Source organism: Aythya ferina (genome assembly GCF_964211825.1).
Source record: "Aythya ferina genome assembly, chromosome: 3".
Taxonomy (NCBI): Eukaryota; Metazoa; Chordata; class Aves; order Anseriformes; family Anatidae; genus Aythya; species Aythya ferina.
The window spans coordinates 32,807,020-32,828,746 of NC_140298.1; the positions used below are offsets into that span (position 1 = coordinate 32,807,020).

Genomic DNA, 21,727 nt, shown 5'->3' on the forward strand with positions numbered 1-21,727 from the left:
TTGAAAGAGGCAGAAAGACTGCAGCTTGCCTGCAGTCACCTCCACGACAAACCCTTCACTGCTAAACCTACTTCTGTGCTTATGTTAAAGTCAGTATTTGATGCACTGTGTGCTATGAAGAGTTATATTCATCTTTGTCAGTTTTGTAGTACAAGATCTGCAAAGAAGGACATCTTCCTAAGACTTTAATCCTGTATGCTAATAATTAATATTAACAAAAGCAAAAAACACCATAAATATTTTAACTTTCAGGCCCTTCTATAAATTAAATTACTGTTTTGAGAGGGTGATATTCTTTTTTACTTACAGAATCCTATTTTCATTTCACTTTATATAAAAGTTCTTTCAAGGAAAACGTTGACTTAAGTCAACATTAATTTGCAAGAAATCAACAAAAATGTTTATTCGTCCACTACTTGTTTCTTCTTTTTATAGAAATAATGACATTCTTGTCATGAGAAACAGGATCTCTAGGAAGTTCTCAACACGGCAGGCACTTTTCTGAAGATGCTCTTGATTTTTATCTGAACTGCATTGGTGTCATTCTGTTTACCTAAAAGTACCCACAGATTTGCAAATTCATTCATAAAGCACCATACCAGTAATGATTATTACCTACCTATTATGTATGAAGAAGGCTTAATATTTCCCAGGTTCCTCAAATGCCCACAGGTCTTTAACTCCCATCACTTACAGCAAGACTTGTGTGTGTGTATTTCACACACCAACCTTACACAGAAAAAAAAATACTCTTACAAAGAGCAACATCTCTCTTTTAAGTCTCTACCTTTCTACTAGGGTAATCACCAATTCCAAAACATGCATCATGATCTTAACTATCTTCAGGAAGCACGCTGCTGTGCTAACATGAAATCACCACTGTAAAGACCAGCAGAAAGCCTTTCTTACAGCAAATTCCCTAGTTTATATAAATTGAAGGGAATGTGTGTACCTCAGATAGCAGAAAAAGTGGCAATGGGGGAAACAGATAAAGAGACAGGTAAGTATAGTTTTGTATAATCATCTGAATTGAGCATAACGTGAAAATGTTTTTTTGTTTGTTTGTTTGTTATTGTGTTGTTGTTTTTTTTTAAACTTGACAGAGCCTTGGAAACAGTATGTATATTTAAAACCATTAAACTGAAAATAATTAACATTGAAAACTTGCTGATCAGAGAACTGATCCAAAGCCCTAAAAATCATTCCTTGTCTCAAATTAATTCAGAAAGTGTATCTGAGGATTCTAACACAGTTAATAAGAGAGATGTAGTTGCATAGCCTTCCTCACTGAATATAGGCACAACTTCCCAACCCGTAAACACCTTCAGTTTGCTCAGACACTCCCCATCTCCTAGCCTTTGGCTTGAGGCTACCAGGTAAATTTCTCTGAGGAAGAAAATTACTCGGATGAGAATTACTCGGGTTTGCAGACTTTAAGCACCAGTCTTAAGCATGCAAAATTTGCACCTCCTATTGTACCACATCTTGCCATCCTAAAACACATCAGCCACCTTCCTAAGTCAAGGGAGATCTTTTTTCTAACTCTCCAGTCTCACACAATTTCAAACATTTGATCAAAATTAAATGCTTAAGGGAAATAATTAATCAAGAAAATAGGGTCAAAAGGCCTCATGTTACAGTGTGTCCACTTTTTTTAGAGTGCAAAAGATGAGGACATCCAAGCATGTTTTTGGAACAAGTGTTTTCATCAACTAAGGGAACTGTGCCTGCAGAGCAATCTTTATCAAATTCTTCTTCTTATACTGGGGGGCGGGTGGGGGAAAAAAAAAAAAAAAAAAAAAAAAAAAAAAAAAAAAAAAAAAAAAAAAAAACTAAGATCTTTCCTTTGTTTAAGTGCATTTCCTGCCTTCCTTACTGCTATAGACTGTGTTGTGGCAGGCCTATTTATAGTCCAAAGAAAGGAAAAAGCACCACTGGAGGCAGGAAAACTAAGTTGGGAAAGAATAGAAGGAAGTGTGGCTGCCATTTAGCCAAACAATCTAGAACTAATTGAGCTCAAAAGAGCCCCAGCCTCAGTGAAGCTGCTGGGAGTGAACAGAGCACAGCCCTGCTCCTCGCCAGGACCCTGCCAAGGCTGAGTGTCAGCGTGGTGCATGGGACAAACAACCTCAGCATCTGTGGCAAAAGAAGAGCTGCTTGAAAAAGGAGCGTGCTGAAGGCTAGACACCTGTCAAATTCAGGTAAGTGTCTCCTGCTGGCATTTCTGCTCACTGTGTTGTCCGTCTTTGGATGTGGCCAGACTAGTAAATGAAAACAGAGTCCAGGCAAAGGAACTGGATCTGATTTTTAGATAAAGGTTTGGCAGGATGTCTAACTTTTAGATAAAGAACTCTGAATTCAATTACAGATTCCTCAGACCTTTCCTTAAGCCAAAGAGGCCTTTGCCATATACTCACAAGATAATTTTGATATTTTAATCACCTGTGTCTTCCTCATTTTATAATCTGCAATTAAGTACTAGAGAATCTTGGTGGAAATGGTATGCCCCAAAGAAAAGTCATGAAGTCAATTATGCATTAGGTCTAATATATAAATTTAGAGACAGGGAGAGGGAGGGAGAAGTATATGTAATGTATATTTACACAAGATATGTTAATTTAGATTATATAAACATAAGAAATGAATATGATTTATAATTAAAATGTGAAAATTTATTCTCATACCCATAAGGTATATTGAAGATAGGAACTTTGCCAAAATTAGGGCACCTGAAAGTTTCTATAGTCTTAGATTTTATTATGGCAGGTAATTACATGTGTGAATGCATAAAAATATGCTATATATACATATACATATCTATTATTCATTATGGTTTTGTTTTGCAGTACCATGTAGTTACAACTCTGAGTTCTAATTTAAACTGACAGCAAAATGGGAGTGGAATTTTTAATCTTCTTATCTTCATATACTATACACAGAGACACACTATTATGACTTCATATATTAAAAAAAAAAAAAATCAATTTTAAGACTACAGAGCATATCAATGAATCACAATTGAATTAGCATCACCTGGACAGTCTTTTAATAGGGCAAGAGGAAAAGTTATTTTAAGATTGTTTGTTTTCTTCAATTTAAAATGAGTCCTTTGCTCTTCTAACAAAGGAAATGTTGTGAGAAAGGAGGAGGGTAGATGCTGCAGAACACTAGATTCAGGATTTCATGAAGTGATTTTCATCTTCTTTGAACTAGTTATGAGAATAACCTGTGCTAACACATTACCCCTATACTCATGCTATTCAGATTATTCATTTGTTATTGAGACGTTGCTTAGGATTAGTGACTCATTGTAAAAAGCTGCTGGTGAGTTAAAGGAAGTGTGGTGTGTTGTTATTCTACTGTATCCCTGTAGGATGCTATTATGTTTAGAGTCTGTTATTGTGAAGATAGCAAGGCAGGATGTCATCCATGTAGGTGAAAAGCTGCTATAGGGCAATTGTAAACAGCAGCAGTCAGCTGAAAATTGGATCCAGGGAGGAGCCAAGCAGCAATTCCAGTGAAACAGATGTTAGATAATGCTCATAGAAAGGATCAGGCTTTTCTTTGTCTGACTTCAAAGTACTCAATTACTTACAGTAATTCTTATTTTCAAGAGGTTATAAGCCTGGTCTTGAGAAGAATGAAACATCTGTAATGGGAATAAAAAGAGCATCTGCAGATATTTACAAGAGAAAGCTCTTTCGACTACAATTTGAGCTACTAGCGTGGCATGCTCTCATTCAGGTAATGTTCCTTGATTTCAATTTCCATTAGAGATTTTCCCACAAAAAGACAAAGCAGAAACTAAAAACATCTATAATCTGAATTTTAAGGGGCTTTAATTAAAATAAAAACTACAAGATTAAGCTGTGAAACCACTTTTATAGCAGTCAAGTGTGATTACTCTGTGGACACCCTGTATTTCTCAGCTTTCCAGGAAAGCTCAGATTGACTTAAAGAAAAATCATAGGACTTAAAAAATAATGCACTTTGAGTAGCAGATAAACCATGACATACATCGTTTGGGTTTAGCAGGATTTGTTACGCCTCATGCAGTTGTTCCAGTGTAAGTATCTTAATTTCTTCCTAAACCCCTATTCCACCACACCAGATGCTCTTACAAGGGAGCTCTGTGCTCCAAGTCATAGGGAAGTCCACTAACATTACAGGGAAAAAGCAGCAGATGTAGAAGTACTGGTGTGTCTGTCTGGGGGCAGTGGAAGCAAGATTTTTTGAAGACACATGTACAGTCTACAGTACAGTCTCACTCAACAAGCAGAAACAGGGAAGAGGGAACATAAAAAGAAACTCATTACATGCATTAAGACATATTAAGAAATCAGAATTAAATACTGGACAGCATCAAGATAGCTCTACAAAGAGAAGCAGCTGCACAGCAGAAATGTCACTGCTCAAAAATAATTTCACTGATAATCCCTGGAAAAACAGTTTATGACTATGTGCTGAATAACATCCTGACTTGTGCAAATGTTTATACAGGTGCTTAAATTTAAGCATATGAGTAGACCCATTGATTTCAAGCAAAACTATTTCAACAGGATGATAAAATTTAAAGCTAGGCAGAGTCATTAGATCATCCAGTCTAACTTCAAACACGGCACACTAATTTTACCATTCCTCTTGTACCAAACCCAAAAACTTGCCTCCTTACAACAGAACATATGGATATAGTATGCTCAAGATAAAAGTTGAAGGAGCAAACCATGCAAATGGAGACTCACTATGGTGAGAATTGTTCAAGTAAATGCAAATCCCTTAGCTCAAATGAGAGTTAAAGGGTGCACAGGCTTTGTACCAGCTTACTGCACAAGGGTGAAGGTCAATGTGTGTATGGAAGACAGTTTCTCCCTGAAGGGATATATTCTGTGCCCCATCAGGAAAAGCTATTAACTTCACTTTGCTTGCTTTCCTACTCTCTTAGCGGACTTAAGAAGTATTATTGCATAAGCAACAGGATGAATGTAAAGGCTGTTTCACCAGTCAATCTTCATGCCAAACTGCAGCTATCTTTTTGTCTTATGTTCTCCCATTTGCCACACAGCCATGTGCAAATAGTGCTACAAGATAAAGGGGTCACTGTTCAAAAGCAGATGAAATGTAGCAGCAGTAACCAAACGGAGAAATTCTTCAAAAATGAAATTATCAAATCTCTTATTATCAGAAACCTAAATACACATACACAATGTAAAAAGACTTATTTGAACCAAAGACAAGAAAAAGAGAGAAACTTGACCTGGGACTTCCTTTACAAGGATCATTGAGAGTGGATTTATATTCCATGAACGCACAACAGCATAGCAAAGTTGTGGGAGGACACAACACCCAGTCACAACCAAAAGTAATGCAAGAGGAAACAAGATAGACTGCCGTGCATATAACTACCACCTTGCCCACAATTAATATTCTGTTGCCAGGATTCAGACCCTTTGACCACAGAGGATCTCCAGCACTGCAGCAGAACAGAGAAGCTGGAATGCACAGCCTCCAGGGCTACTTTGAAAATGGAGCTAGGGAAAATGGGACAGCCTGCACTTTATGCAACTAAGAGCATAAAAACCCCTGAAGTTCTTATACATCCCAAATTATTGTATTACTAGAACACCTAGAACAAAGCAGAACTCTGCTATACAATATAGTATTACTGATGCTTGTTCATAGCAAAATCGAATGTAAAACACCACAAGATGCACTGGCTAATGACTACTCCAAATAGCTTGCAAATTCAGTAACCATGTAGGCATCCTCTATGTCTTGGGTTAGCACAAAAAAAGACATGCTGGCTGTGAGAAGTATTCTTGTTTTTATCTTCTTCCTATTTCCATTGACTTTCAGGATTGGCAACCTCACTGTTAATTAGCACAGACCTTCCTGGGAACCACAGGGGTACCATGTGGGGAGAAGAAATCTGTCCCAGCTCTTGATAGCAGGGGAAAATGGCAAACACACCAGTCCACTGCCAGTATTGCAAAGAAGTGACATCACTTGGTCAGGATAGCAGAGGTGAAATGAAAGCATGCAAGCAGCCAAGTATGATGCATAACTCTGCGAGTAGTCTACTCTGTCAATATGATTCAGCTACATGCACAATAACTCAGTTTGTGGTGAATTTAATGTTCGGTCAAGCTAGCAGGTCTGGCATTGCCCCACTAGTTAATTCACAATAGATTTTAAATTATAAAGCTGTAGATCACTGTAGCTAGAGAGAACAAAAATTAATGTCTACCAACGTATCTGTTTAGACAGCTTGACATTCTTAGCATCCTTTATATCCTAACATACTTCATTTTTACAACATAGTATCATAAAATGTTTTACTGATGTTTTGGATTTGGGAAGCCAGAGACAAAGATAAACCGTCAAACCTTTAAACCTCTTTTTTCATGCCAAATTTGTAATCCCTAAAATCTTATATCTCCCTATACTCCATCAGAGAAAATATTATATGAGCTCAGATACAATTACTATTAACTTGCAGCTGTGAGAATACAATATTTCCAAATACTGAACCACAAGTTCAAGCTGGACATCAGGAGTTTGATGTATACATAAGAGCATGATTAGTATACATATGAGTGTTCAGGCTTGTATACAACATATAGAATTTCTGCTTAAATTGCCATATTCTCATATACTTAAAAGCAAACAAAAGCATTTCTTTCCAGTGGAAAGCAACCAGCAACCTGAACTCCAGGCGTTGCTATAGGCTCCACCTAAGACATGTAATTGCTGTTATAAAGAAGGGACTTGTTTCAGGGGCTGGAGTTAAGGATGACCTAATCTTATCTTCTCAGCTCTTGATTTCTCAGCCACAACATGGCTAGTGGGTGTACCCTTAGGATGTACACATGGCATCTGCAGTACTGCTGTGCCCCCTAGAGCACTGAGAATATAACATTGCCTATAGATGTTTAAAACTGATGGAATGTAGTATAATGCTGAGAAATATAGAATATTTTCAGAAAAATTTCTTTTCCATTATGTCCTTCAGATGCCCTTTAGCTGGTAGCTTATTGTGAGAACTGCTGGACTATTTATAGCAGATTTTTTAATCGCACTTAGGTATTTATAAAACATCCTGTCTAGTGAAGGCTTCCATGGTCTGCTTTCATTCACTTCTGCTGATAGTGAAGGCTATACAATATCTGAGGCAGGCTCTCAAACCAGGCACTGCTTATTAGCTAAGGATTCTACATATTCTAGAAGACCATAGACAAATAATATGCCAACCACTTAAGAAAAAAAAATGTAATAATGCAGACTTGCAGTTAGCATAACCTGATTCAATTTCTCCAAGGGTTCATTTATGTCCACTCAGAATCTCACCTCCTGTTATAGAAACTCTGGAAAAACATGCTAACAGAAAAAGAAATTTTCAGGCAACCCAAAAAAAAACACCCCTCCAAAATTGCCATATTCAGAAAATATTTCTATGTTCCACATTTTAGCACAGTGTCAAAGCACTGATGCTGAGATATGCCATTTATCAGTACTCAATTTTTAAATGAATGCACCTACAATTAATGAAATGAAACATAAACAAGACATAGCCAAATACGTCTAAAAAGATAAGAGAAACAATAGTTGAAAAACATCCATAAAATAGCCCCTCCTACAGTAGGGAGAGGCTCTGGATCCATTTAGCCAGCACCAATAAAAGCAAATGACTTCCTGATCTCAAATTCAATTAAAATGGACAACTGTTCCATTCTTTAGTTCTTTGTGACTTTTCTAAAAGCTGTCCACACTAATTGTATTTTCATACTATCACAATTCTGTGCTAACTGTACTCTTTTTTGTTGTTATTACAGTTCAAGTTTTCTCATGCCATGACTGAGAAATCTGTGTTCATTTCTTAGTTTTGCATTTCCACAAAGAAAAATACACTTTCCAATCAAGTCTTGAGCTGTTTTCTCAACAGGTGGAGAAGCTAATACAAATACACTGTTGTGTAACAAATAGCAAAGTTTTTGTCATGCAGAAGATGCCATCTGATAGATATAATGACACAACATTATATTTATTGACTTACTGTGTCTGCACTAGCTACCTTGTCTCTTTGTATGTTGGCATTTCTTCACAAAAGAAAAAAAAGAAACCCTCACAACATTTTTGAGAGTTTTATTTTCAGCAATTATACCCAAGCTATTTTTCTATTCTGTTTCATGATGTTTTAAATCTGACCATTCAGCATGAGGAACTGACAAACTTTTGTCCGCATAAACCACACTGAGTTTACAGTAAGTTTTACTGAACCACATAAAATAATTTATTTGTCTAGTCACTTCAGAAAGTACAAAGACGCCTGTTCTTTTTAGGGAGGGTATCCCAAGTTGTCTCTGGAAAATCACCATTCACACACTATTATCAAACGATGTCCCTAAGTGAAATATAACTACCAAATAAAAATAGGTAGCTATTCAGTCCAGTGATGACTCTGACTGTTCTGTTTTTAATGGTCCATGTACTACCAGCATTTAATCAATGACAAATATCAAAGGGTCTTGATAAATGTAAAAGACTGCTATGCATATTGCATAATCAAATAAATGGAAAAAGTATTTATATTTACTACGTAAAATGGTATGTATGGATTGGTAGACTATTGTGGAACACATTTCAATCATGTTTTCTTAAATATTAGCAGTCATTTTCTTACTAATTTTATAATGAAATTTATGATCCTTTCTTTTTAAAGCTGCACGTAAAGTTCTGTTATCCACGATCTCAAATTAAAGCATTGTTTAGGAGAAATTAAATGCCATTTATCAAAGATAACTTATTTGCTCAGTGGGCCATGCCCTAAAGCACAGTAAGTGCTTTCACCTTTGTTTCAGGCAGGCCTGATATTTTACACTTGGATCTGTGAGCAGCCATCCCTGGGACAAAGTGTGCAGGAGCCTCCAGCTCAGTTCTGCAAGGGCAGTTCTAATTCCCCCTTTGAAATTATTCTCCTGTCAGTGTCTTAAACATAAGTGAATTCAGTCCTTGTGGACTTATTTCTTATTTTTAAACTCCTAGGTTTTGCAATCTCCTCTGCCACTCTTTTAAAACATCCTCAGGAGCTCTGAAGGTCTCAGGGTGGCAAAGCCCCATATATGGGGACGCTTTTGTTAGAGGCTAAAAGTTTTCATGCTGAAACTAAAAGTTTTCATGTTAGAAGCTGAAAGTTTTCATGGAGGTCTGAGGAGACCACATCAGCACAGCCTCCCAGGACTACTGAGAGGAACAACTCATTGACATGTTGCCAAGCCCATTGTGCACTGGGATAAAGCAGTGCTGCAAACATCTGCAGCAAACATTTACCCTTTACCTAGACACTAACCTGCCATGCCAGAAGCGCTCATCCTTGTGACGCATTTACTTACTGTGTTTACAAAGGCAAAACTGAGGCCTGGCATCATCTTGCATTCAAGTGGTTTGTGCACAAACCCACATCCCTGTTGTGGGAATTGCCCTAATGGTGCACAACCTTTGGACACTGGACATTCAGAAGACCACCACCAGCTTCACCCTGGCACCCACATGAGCCACCTATGTCCCAGCAGCTACCTAAGGCACTCCAGGGGCATTATCATGGTTAACGCAGGTGGCGGTGGGGAAGTGGCCACTGAGGTGGGCCAGGCTGCACTGGGGTCCTCAGGCCACTGGGTGCTGCTGTGGGGCCACCCCTTGGCACCTCTCACCACGGTTGCAATAGGTCCTGGGGACACCCAGGGGCTCCAGCTGTAGAAACACAGAATGGTTTGCATTCGGAGGGACCTTAAAGATCATTAAATTTCAACCCCCCACCATGGGCAGGTCCATCGCCTTTCGGGTCTGGTGTGCTTCCACCCTTTGAAATGGCTGGCCAAAAGGGTGAAGTCTGATAGAAGTGTTTCCGTGTCTTCTGTGAGGACCCTACTGGGACTAACATCCAGTGGGGTGTGCCCCAGTGGTGAGGGCAGGGAGGGTGCCACTCAGGGCTTCACCCTGGGTGAATAACTGAGGAGTCTCCCTGGCCATAAACTGAAGAGACTTTGAGCTAATGCTTCCTTCTCATAAATCTGTTGTGTTCAGGGTGCAGCTGCAGAGGTGAATGAAGACAAACAAGGCACCAAACCCTGCCGTATCACCAGGAAAAGGCTGGGGTTTCAGGGGTGCTGGTGGCGGAGAGGTGTGAGGAGGCCACTAGCTGGGGCTGTGGCCAAGGGACTTAGGAATCCTTCAGCACTGAAACTGAAAAAAAAAAAAAAAAAAAAAAGGTCCTCTGACAGGCTGGGCTCCCCCTCATTTGGCTGGGTGATAAGAATCAGTGAGGTCTGGGAGGTTATTTTCATGAAAACTTTTCAAGGAAACCTAGTGGTTTCTCTGTGATACCAAGAAAATTAGAGACCCACAAAGGCATGGATAATTAGCATGAGGGCTTCTTCCTTGCTTCAGGCTGTGCTGGCAGCAGTGAGGGTTGCATGGTTTCATAACCATGTGCAAGTTTATATAATATGTAGAGCTGGGTAAGGTCAAAGGAAGCAACCTGAATTGCCCTTTTTTTTTTTTTTTTTTCCCGCAGCCCTCATCTTCTGTGATTTGCAGGCATTCATCAATTTCTGACAAATGTGCCAGTTAGATATGCTATTGTAATTTAATAATTTAAAAAAGGGGCAGCTTTCTGGCTCTGAGCAATTCCTTGAATTTGTTCAAATCTCAGATGCCATACTATTAGTGGAGGTTGTATTTCAGAAAAATGCCCTATAATGCACTTTATAATCCAATGAGACTGTGTGATCTTGCAAGATCTGGTTTGCTTGCAAAACAATAAAGTACCATCCATCTAATGATGGTAACCACATCCTATATTAGGGTACAGCAATTGCCTGTGTACTGTCAGTTTTTTTTAATTTAAACTACCACCAGTTTCAGTATAGTATTTCCCTTATGTGGGATAGAAATTAAGCATTTCAGAAAACTGACTTTTTGACTTACCCTCAAAATCCCATTGACCTTAATCAATTAATCAATTAATTAATCCCTCTTGTCCTTAAATACCTAAATATCTTTAAATATGTGGTCAAGATGTGGGGAATTAGGCTACAGAGTCTTAGATAAATTTCAGTAATGTATGGCTACACATCTCCATGGAAAATTCCTTCAGAATCTGTTAATTTCTTTACTTCAGTGTTTCTCCTTCATTTGTCCTACATCTGGGAACATGGGGATAAGGATGCTTTTGTTTTCCATTTTATTGTCTCTGTTTAGGCTGGTAGTCCCCACCTCCAAAGAGCTATCCCTGTGTGACTAAGCAATGTCTGGCAGAATGGGGAGCCATCTCTATGCTGCAAAAATGCTAGATACTGAAATAGAAATTAACTGCAAGCGCTCATCACTCTACTATGCAAACACAAGAGGTAACAATATTGCCATTTAAGCACGTCTAATCCCCAAAAGTGGGATTGTTCACATATTTTGCATGATCTGTGGAGAGGCCAGGTCTTAAAGACACTATGAATGCCACTGTGCTTTAAATTGTCTTGTTTCCAACATTAAGACTGAATTTAAATACAGCAAATTGTGAAGTCAGACACAAAACCAAAGCAATTAACAGGGATGTGTTTAACTTTCCATTTGTACTGCCCCTATTTTTGATTAAGTCTTATCTACTGTTTGGTGTTAGTCATTTAGAAAAAAAAAAAAAAAAAAAAAAAAAAAAGTTATGGAACACATAGCACCACGTTCCAGTCAAATGCTTTAGCAAAGGCTGCTGTTATGAAAAGGATTTTCTAATAAGGGGAATAATGATCTTCAGATTCTGACCTCCTGGCACAGCAGTGAGATTTATCAGGAGGGGCATGTGACTAGTTAAGACACACAGCCTCAGCTTGAAGGAAACAGCTGCTCATTTCGTGCTTTAGCACTTGGCAGCTGGACAAGGAAGGGTGATGTTTGTGTTGAATACCTCTGCAGAACCAAGTACAGTAAGTGATTTTCCCTGTTTTTATTTTTTTTTTTCTAAACTACCATTGCTTTCCTATTTTCATCCGAGACCTTTTGTAAAAACACTTAAGAGTGAGGCGTATTTTTGTCACCTCATTGATAAACAGTCATTCATGCTCTGAACGTCTATATTTTTCTGACCCATGATTAACAATAGCATTGTTTTTACTGTGCAGGAACAAGACAGGTGCTGTGTTTTGTCCTCATGCTAGCCGGGGAGGCAAAATAATGTTTGTTCACTCAGATGATGGTGTAAAGAGATTGTTTATGAAAAATGTATTTTCCTTCCTCGGTAGAGCGAGTTAATAGGTAATGATGCAAGCAGAGAATATAGCACTTTCAGTATTTAGCTAAAAAATGCTCATGTAAGGAACTGACAAAGGTATCCCACCAAAATAGTGTGATCAGTCTGAAGAAAGTTGCTTGTGACTGGTCAGGTTTTAGGGTTAAAAGAAGAGATTTTTTTGCAAAGAAGAAGGTAGAAGCAGAGACGTATAGGAAAAGAATGAAGATGCACTGATTAAGATATAATTGATTAATTCTGGACAATAATGCATAATAAGCTTGTATAGATTAAAAAATCCTCCCTAAAACCAGGGAGTGAGTATCCTAAATATCTCCAGGTTTTTAATTCAATGTATTTTTAGACACTTGCATTTTTGATGTTTATGCTTCATGAATGATTGATTTCCCCATCCAATAATTCTTGACTGTTCCAGTCTGAAGTTTTGCTTAAAAACATAAGAATTAGAATATAAGATATACATAAAGAAGCTTTTGATCAAATATTTATGTAGAGATAAATTATCGTGTTTTACATTTTGGAGGAAGATTTAGAAGGAATTGGAACAAATGAATGGGTAGGAGAGCTTGGTATGTGATGAGACTGAGGGATGCCAGGTGCTTTAGGAAAGGTTGAGAGCAGCAGAGGTGGACATCAGTGGGATCCTGTTGAGGAAGGTACATCTCAAGTTAAAAGACCTAAATTTCAGAATGGGATCAAGAATAAACACTGGCAGGTTTAGTTTAGTGAATCGTGGTCCCTTCTTTAAAGATGGGCAGAATAATCCTGATTCAGACTTCTCACACAAAAGAGAAACTTCATTTATTTCTCCCTGAAGACTTTTATTTATTTTTTAAACCATAGTTTATGGCTCTGCCAGTTAACTGGAAATTTTATAGGAAAATATCAATCAGTTTCAATTGTTCACAAAACCAGAAGTCTGCTTGGTTTCCTGCCTGTTCTAGTCTCTGAGGGTAGACTGCCTTTGAACCACGAGCTCAAGCACTGTCTGGCTGTGGTTACCTTGCAGCCTCTCCACACAAATGGCCTGCAAAGCCATGAATGTGGCAGCCCTACAGGGCCGCAAGACGCCTCCTGGCTTTGCACTCAGGAGCTTGTAGTCCCCTGGGAACCTCAATTCTGATGGGACCTTGTGGGCCTGTCCAAGTCTCCATCCCACATGGGGCAGGGAGGATAACTGTTTCACTCTCCCTTTTTTCTTTGGACCCCAGAATGGCTCTTTCCTTCTTCAGGTTTGTAGGAGTCCATAATTTGAGGTATCACTAGTTCACAGTGTGCTCGTTTCCAGGTGATGTATTTTATGTCTGTGATGGACATTCTCTGTTGAGCAAGCTACCTAGTCAGATTAAAAGGTCTGTTGAAGGACCATGCTTTGAACCTAAGTTAAACCCCAAATCTACTAACCTGTTGTATATGTACCTCATGCAACTGATTTTGTTCTCAGGCATCCCTGGGAGATGACAGTAGTATAAAGGGGAACTAGAGATGATTGGATAGTAAAAATTACATAACTGTAGTGCTGAACTTGCCTTCAGGTAGTATATGTATTGAAACATGCTGTCAAAGCTGTCACTGACTTGTCTCATAGAAATGTGGTGAGGAAAGCTCAGTTTTGTGCCCCTATACTGTTGGGTTTTAAGGTCAGTCACAATAAAGTAGAAAAGCTTGGATCTGCAAACTTTAAGATAAACAATGCAGTTGTATTTGCAGCCTCCAGCTGTCATTACTATGTCTTATTTTGAATAAAATTCAAGGCTACTGACTAGACTTTTAAATCCTCTGTACACAAAATAAAGAAAACATGAGTGACATTACAAGATTCTCAAGGCCAGGGTTGTTTAAATCCTTATCATCAGCCCACTTTGTGAGGGATGGTTACTGTTAAACATAGACAGGGTACTTTGAGAAATGAGAATATCACAGTCTTCAAGCTTTCCTCCCTTTATGGCTTTTCTGATGATTCCAACTGCAACCTCCATTCTTGGAGTACCAGTTTTAGGACGCCATTGGGGCACACACTGACCCTCCGATTATGTTTGTGTAAGTCAAGGCGGTTCTGCATAGGCATAATGAAATACATTAAATGAATTTCTGGATGCTTTGCTCTGGGACATGCTTGGCCTTTGCACCTCTCATTAACATAGATATACATGTATATCCAGAAGTTCCAATACCTAACAGAAATCATTCATCCTGGAATTTCTTATGTACATGGTAGAGGAGATTCAGTAAGAGCCTAAATATTGCTGTCCCTCTGCAGAAGTTCATATCACTGAAAACCTTGTAAGGTTCCTGTTAAATTCTTTTCCTGTACTCCAAGGAAATAATTAGGGCAGTCTTACAGTTCTCTGAATGGGCATATTTCTGTTCTACAAGAAAACATCTATCTGAAGAGTAACCACAGTTTTGCCAGCTCCTTTCTGTAGTTGAAAATGCCATTATACAGAGGAGCCACTCCCAGGATGTTCTGAATAAAGAGAGGAAACTACTTATAAAAATACTGAAGGGGTACTTGTGTGGTTTTCTTTTTTGCTCAACTGTCTGGGCTTGGCTACATAACATTTGTATAGGTACTCTAAACATCTTCCACAGAATGTTTTCTGTTAACATATTTGTGTTATAATCACTTTTCATCGCTAAGTTTGATAGACATGTTTTCATGTTGGCTCCCTATTTTAATCCAGGAATGACAATGTCTAATACCCAAGAGTTTGAATTAAAAAGCTGATACAAATTCTCAGATCTTCAGATTTTTGCTAATCAGTGCTCTTCTCTCTGGACTTTCTATTCAATTTGAGTAGTCAGTGCAGTAGTGCTTTTTCATTGTTACATTTGCTTATATGTATAACATGTCTAAAAGCCACCTGGTTATCAGATTAGAGGCACTGGGGCAGGGGATAATGTTTCTCTTATATTGAAGGTAAAAGAATGTCAGCTACAAGCTCTGACAATATCAACAGACTGACTTGGTGAGTCCGGTTCAGCTACAAAGACCAGTCCCCAAAAACATAGGTATTTGCAGAGCTGAACACATGAGCGTTCCCATCAGAAAGTTCAGCCTACAGCTAAGTGTGTGGGGGTCAGGATCAAAGAGTGGGCGTGTGGAAATACCCACACGACTGATGTTTACAGCTCAGCAGAAAATACAATCTCCCCTGAGAATTACTCTGGTTGTTTTGGTGGCCATCTGCCGTCTCACTTCTCTGAGTAGCCGCTCCCCTTGATGCTGTATCCTCTGACCACATTCAAATGGGTGAAGTGGTTTGACTCTCTCTACATCGTACTCTCGCACCTGTGATTTATGCATATTCTCTTTACTAACGATCTGGAATTTCTCAGGCTAGGGGAGACAGCTTCAGCACCTGAAGAGTAACACCAGACACAATAAATTGTGCAAAATTACTGGCACTTGAGCTATTCTTGTTCAGATACTTGGTATATTTAGTTCTTGTAAACAGAAAATAACCGTATCATCTTAAATTTTAACAGATTTAATATGAGTGATTCAGCAGTATGTCTGCTTTAGTCTACCACATAAGTCATACCAAGCTTAGTATACCGGTAGCAGATACATACTGATATGACCTGTTATGTAAAATATCACTGAATTCCCATATGCAACTCCTTCTGCTACTCTTAAAACTGCTTCTTCTTTCAACCCTTACTGTGGAAACAGACATTTTACACAGAATAGTAATGGGCTTGTGCAAGAGAATCTGGAGTGTGGGAACTGTGTGCAGGAACAGGATCTGCTCAGTGAAGAAGAATTTTCCATATACTTTTGAAGTACATTTTTCTCACTATGCCTGAAGAAGGTTGATAGTTTTTAATGTAGGTCTTAGAGGCAATCATTTAAGTAAATGACAGATGATATGGTCGATCAGATTGAACGTAATTTATAGTGGGTGCATCTGCATGCTTGCTAAACATTGGTGAAGCTGTCTTTAATAAATGGCCCCAGCTTACCTATTTCCTTTGTCATGATGCTATATACTTCCTTATATTTTTTAAAAAGACGTAACATTTCTACAGCATAAAGTCTGGTCTCACCAAGTCGAATCTCCTTAATCTGACATCTGTCATCTTTTCCAACCTTGATGATTCTATGAAATACTGTTATCATAGATGGGCTTCTGTTCATAACCCACCATTCACTTAGGTCCACCCAATCCATAATCTTGTTGCTGGTTCATATAACATGCATCAGGGAGTTCTGTTTGCTTTGCAACAATCCAGTGTTTGAACCCAGAGCTCACTTGGAAACTTCTGGTTTTGCTAGTGGGAAGGAGAAAAAAAAAGTTTATGCATATAATGTTATGTAATTGTATGCCAGTTGGGTAAATTACATTAGAAAATCTTTGCTGGACTAGGGCTTGAGTCAATTTACCATCTGGCTATATACTGATTTTTGTTGTCCAAATCAGAATAGCCATGACATTCCAACTTTATCATACTGTTCATGAAACAGCTTCCTAAAAAGACTAATAATAATCTCCTCTGTTAAAGACGTCTTGCCTACTTTAGCTTGCTTACTCATGCTCTGCTTTACCAAACTCATGAACACATACTTCCTGGAACAGCTGCCACCCTTCCTAAAACTCTTGGTTTCCAGGCCCTGCCCTAATGACTGTCCGTATATTTTTATCTTAAGTAGGCATTGGGGCAGGAAGTAGAATTCACTTTTTTTTTTTTCTGTCCTAAAGTGAGTACTCTTCTCTTTAAATTATACAGTCATGCTCTTACTTGCTTTGTCTCTGAAGCCCAAAGAAACTTAATTATTTCATTTAATATGGAATTCTGTTGATTTTCTGGGGCTGGGAAACATACTCTATAATCTCAGCCAAGACAGTGGTGGATCTTCTGTTCTTTCAACTAAATGAAATTATTGATCCTGTATTTCTCATACCTTTAAGGAGTGTTCAGAAGCTTTGGATAAAGAGCTTGGGCATCACTGCTGCACCTTTTAGGATGGGAGTGACAAGCTAGTTATGACCAAAGGATGCTTAATACAGGCAAGGCAGAGGAGTATCTGGTGTACAGATTCCAAAAGGATTTAAGACTGACCTAAGTGGGGAGCTGCTTGGCGTTTTTGACTCTGATATGCTTCTGGAAGCCCAGTGTTGAGCATTTGGGATCTTTAACAATGAAAATTCAGAAAGAGGCTAGAAGCTTGAGGTGCTTCACACGTTAGGAAATCACCTTCTGGGGTGAGGAGGCAAGAAGGGAGAGACCAGGCTAAGAATTGCAGCCCTGGAGTCAGGCCCTGGAAGTGAGAGGGAGACAGGATTTGCGCACTTAATCCTTTTTTTTAGATATAGTTCTCAGCTCAGGGTTTGGAACCAAAATAAGAGAGGTTTTCAGATTAACATCTAGTAAGGAAAGGCTCTTTTGCAGTTCGCTTGATGTCTGTGTTTCAAAATCTGCTCCTTTTGGACCGTCTTCTCTGAAGTCTGTTGTAGTAGGCTGTGGAGGGGGCATAGTTGTGTAATGGCAAACCTGTGTTAAATATTTCTTTGTACAATAAATAGTTAACTACCAAGATATTCTTAGAAAACTACAGGTCAGGGTTACTTATTTAATATATTACTTATTAAAACAGGATCTGTAAGATGCTTTTCCTCTTTTTTTTTTTTTTTTTGAAACAGACATTCTTTTACTCTGCTCCTTCCCCTTTTTCTAATTTTCTTGCTGTTCTGTGTACTTTTATACATAGCTCCTTCTTCAGATGAGCTTGTATTGGTGTTTCAGATCTTTTGATGAGAAATTTCTGTGTTGCCACTATTTTATGTTTTTTAAAAGGAGTCATTTAACTTGTTGGCTGCAAAATGTCTTATTGTTAGGAAGGTTTGTGATTATTAATAAAACTCCCTCTGTTCCAAAAGCTTGGATATAGCCATTAACCGTGGTGACGCTGTTCTCATATCCTGTGCCCTGTAGACCTCTTGTGTTATCATAAACAGTTTGAGAAGTTTGCTCCTTGTCTTCGTAGGATCTAGGATCTTGCTAACCAATGTGTGTTTCTTAGTCAACAGCTTAGTAAGGAGACAAGATTTAGTCAGACGACAGTTGCTTTGTTACCTCTGAAAATAAGTTCAAAGTCTGATCAGACACACTAGAAAATGCAAATAGTCTCTCCTCTGCTTTTCTCGTTGAAAAGCTTACTATTTTAGAAACCCGTGAACTGATTTAAGAAACACTGTATGTCTGTGTTTAAAATAATCTCTCTGCATCACTAAGATATCAGAAGCCTACCACTGTTTACACTTCTTCTCAGGGGAAACTCATTGAAAATACCGAGATGTAAGGAGCTGCTCATGTATTTCTGCTCATGGAATTTGGCAAAGAAAGATACTGGATCTCTCCTGACCTCCAGGCTGTGTTTTTATTCTACCAGCTTTTTGCATGCCTGTGAGCTCTGAGTCATTGGCAACTTCTGCAGATGCAAAACCACAGCACTGTGCAAGGCAAGTATCCCTGATTCATGTGAGTGTGCAGTAGTTGGCAATTTTCACGAGTTCCTAGGATGGAGCTGCAACTCCTTCTGCTGTCATGTGTGTCTGTTGCTGTCTTCTAGTGTACCATTTTAATTTGCATTCTCTCTCTAAAGAGCAATTGCTCTCAATTGAATGGGGTGCTGCCACCAGGAGTGAGAAGGGTTACTGATCATTAGCAACTGGTCCAGTCTTCTCGCCTTGTCTGGGACCTATTAGCACATCTGTGGAGAAATAGCAGTTACATGTGAACTGTTTTCTACATTCATCAAAGGGGAAACAAAAGATCATTCCAGTAGAAATGCACCGTAACAGCCAAATGAGGAAAAGTAGCCAAAGTCCTCTCCTGCCCCTCTGTCCTTTTAACTCTGTCTTGCTTCATCCCAGACATCCAGCTTCCCATTACCTAAGTCTCTGAAAGCCTCTTCCTGCCTTTATTGTTTTGCCAGTTTGCCAACTGCCTTCTATTTACTACACTGATAAGTACTTCCCAGGCCATAAACACGTGGTCGAGATATTTCTGAAGTTACCCCATGTTTTGATTGATCTCACACTGGAATGGGTACAGGCTGTGAATTCATGGGGAGAGATGTAAGGTATGGGATAATGGGGCTGAAGAGGAAAATAAACATGTGCTTAACCACCCCTCTTCACAAAGCATTGCCCTTGCTTTTGTAAAGTGACTGGTTGTTCTTCAGCTGGGGAGATGCCAGAAACCAGAAAGCGTGAGAAATTAGATACAGTCGCCAATGCTGGAAATTATGGCAGATAGGTGGTAGGTGTTGAAGTCTCTCTGCGTTGGTATCTGTGACTGTGGGTATCTCTTCTTGATACAACATAGCTGCAGAGGTGGAGGAGGGAAGGGACAATATGTTTTAACATCTCACTTTCTGGGACAGTTAGCAATAATGTCCACATTTTGCATGACCAACACAATTCTGAGAAGTTTTAAGTGCTTGAGAAACTCCATACATGGCTGTAATTCTTGTGGCATCATAATAATGCATGGGCATTAATATATATATACAGTCTGCAATGCAGCTGTCAGTGTGGGCCTATTGTGCCAGGAGCACATCGTCTGCAGCAGGAAATACCTGGAAGTTACAGAATTGTATGAAGGGAAAAAGCTTCTTCCAAGGGAAAATTGATTTGGAAGCCATGGGTTTATCAAACAAAAGCTTTGATAAGAAAATTATTGGCATATATTAGAAGTTAGAGGCTCTTATAATTCCCTGTGCCTTAAAATTGATTGAAAACTAGTGTGAAACTGGGAGTAGTGTTTACTCTTAAAGCTATCCTAAGTCTTGAGAGATTTAACAGCTTCACAAAAGACACTGCTCCAGGACTATACTACTATACAAGAATTTTGGCTTAGTTAAAAATAAGAGAAAAAATAGCTTGTGAAGGAAAAAGGATATCTCCACACTGAGTATATCAGAAGACCTAGGCAAACAGGGCCTAGGATTTCTTAGTAATCCAATTAGTAAATGTCTGATTTTTTTAGCTTGGCTTTAAGAGAATACAGCTGGCAATAGTAAATGATAATAAAATATTAAAATACTTTGCTACAGATATACAGAAATGAATATACTAACTATTATTTGTCTTTCAGAACAGAAGAGTTGATTATTTCCCCATGTGTGTTTTAAAATAGCTTTAAAAAAAGTTTTCTCTTGGGAAAAGCGAAACCAGCATTAAGCAGTATAACCAGTCAAGAATACATCCTGATAAGGTGTTTTGGTTTTTTCTTCCCCCTGCTTGACTAGGTTAACAAACCAGATTTATTCGCTGAATACTGTAAAGAGCTATAAGGAAGTTTGTGAATAATAAAGGTAATTGCCAGGAGTTTCTCATAAGGCTTACAAGCAGTAGCATAACTCACATGAAGTATTGATAGTGCATTGATTCATGTTCTGAAAAAAATAGGATATTAAAAAATTGGGAATTAGGATAAAGGAGTATATGAACTCTTATTGCTATTAGCTGTTCTCTCTTGATGGGTTGTCCTGTGGTGGTGGAGATCTCTAACATGTCTGAAGGGCAAATATTCTCAGAAGGGCTGCTTCCTCTGATGTCATACATGCTAATCAAATGTATTATATTTGTAATTTTATTTTTGCTTTACTGGGAACAACAAAACACTTTTTTTATGACAAGTCTACTGAGAAGTGTGACTAGAAGTTTCCCTCTTTGTGAAGATGAACTAAAGTCCTCCTCTGGATCTTTCTTTGAACTTGATGCATTCCTGGGTAATTGTATTACTTTGACCCATGGAACATGGAAGTAAATAATTTAATCGTACATTAAATAATTCAGGGATGTGTGTTCAGATTTTACTGCCATTATTAGCTGGACTTACAGTTACAGAGACAGATGCCAACACAATAAATTGAGGAAGCAAGTGTAGAAATGGATGGGAAAAAAGCTGAAGTAAGGTAGATAACTAGAATTGATTATACTAGATATCATTGCATAACACTAACGTTACAATTGAGAATGAAAGCTTTGTTTTTCAGAAATCCATTTATCAAATTATCTATTATTTTGTGGGGCTTATATATGAGGAAACTTGTTTTTGTTTGTTTGGTTTTTAATTGTCTCAGAAATCTTGGTTATATTTCACAGTAAGAGGTAGGAATGCTGAACAAAACACTGTTTAAGCAGCTCAAGCCTTAATCAAGTGACTTTCTGATTACTTAAAGTATTTGGTCGTGTGACCGTCCATTAGCATTCCTCATGATTTCTGTAAGCTTCTCTTTTGTGTTAGATCAGCATATGTTGTACCCCATAATCTAATTTATGAACTTCCACAAGGCATTATGTGAACTAATAGTTTGATAGTGCATATGAGCAGAGCTATATATCCCCTTTGTCTCTTAGCTATGGTCCTGTTCATTTAACTCCTGTTCCTATAACTCCTGTTCCCAAAGAAGAGTGGATGTCT

At 38.4% G+C, this 21,727-nt stretch overlaps 1 protein-coding gene across 6 annotated transcripts in view; it reads left to right on the forward strand.

The window, feature by feature from the left end:
• Positions 1–2,035: 2,035 nt before the first annotated feature.
• RASGRP3 (RAS guanyl releasing protein 3) overlaps positions 2,036–21,727 on the forward strand; it is a 55,025-nt gene continuing 35,333 nt past the window's right edge. For 2 of the 6 annotated variants that reach the window (XM_084513762.1, XM_084513767.1), the window contains exons 1-2: positions 11,832–11,969; positions 18,567–18,756. The gene's annotated coding sequence lies outside the window, so the exon portion shown is untranslated. Of the gene's footprint in view, positions 2,202–3,614; positions 3,745–11,747; positions 11,970–18,566; positions 18,757–21,727 lie in introns of those variants that run through there. The other 4 variants (XM_084513763.1, XM_084513765.1, XM_084513766.1 and 1 more) reach the window with 4 other exon arrangements.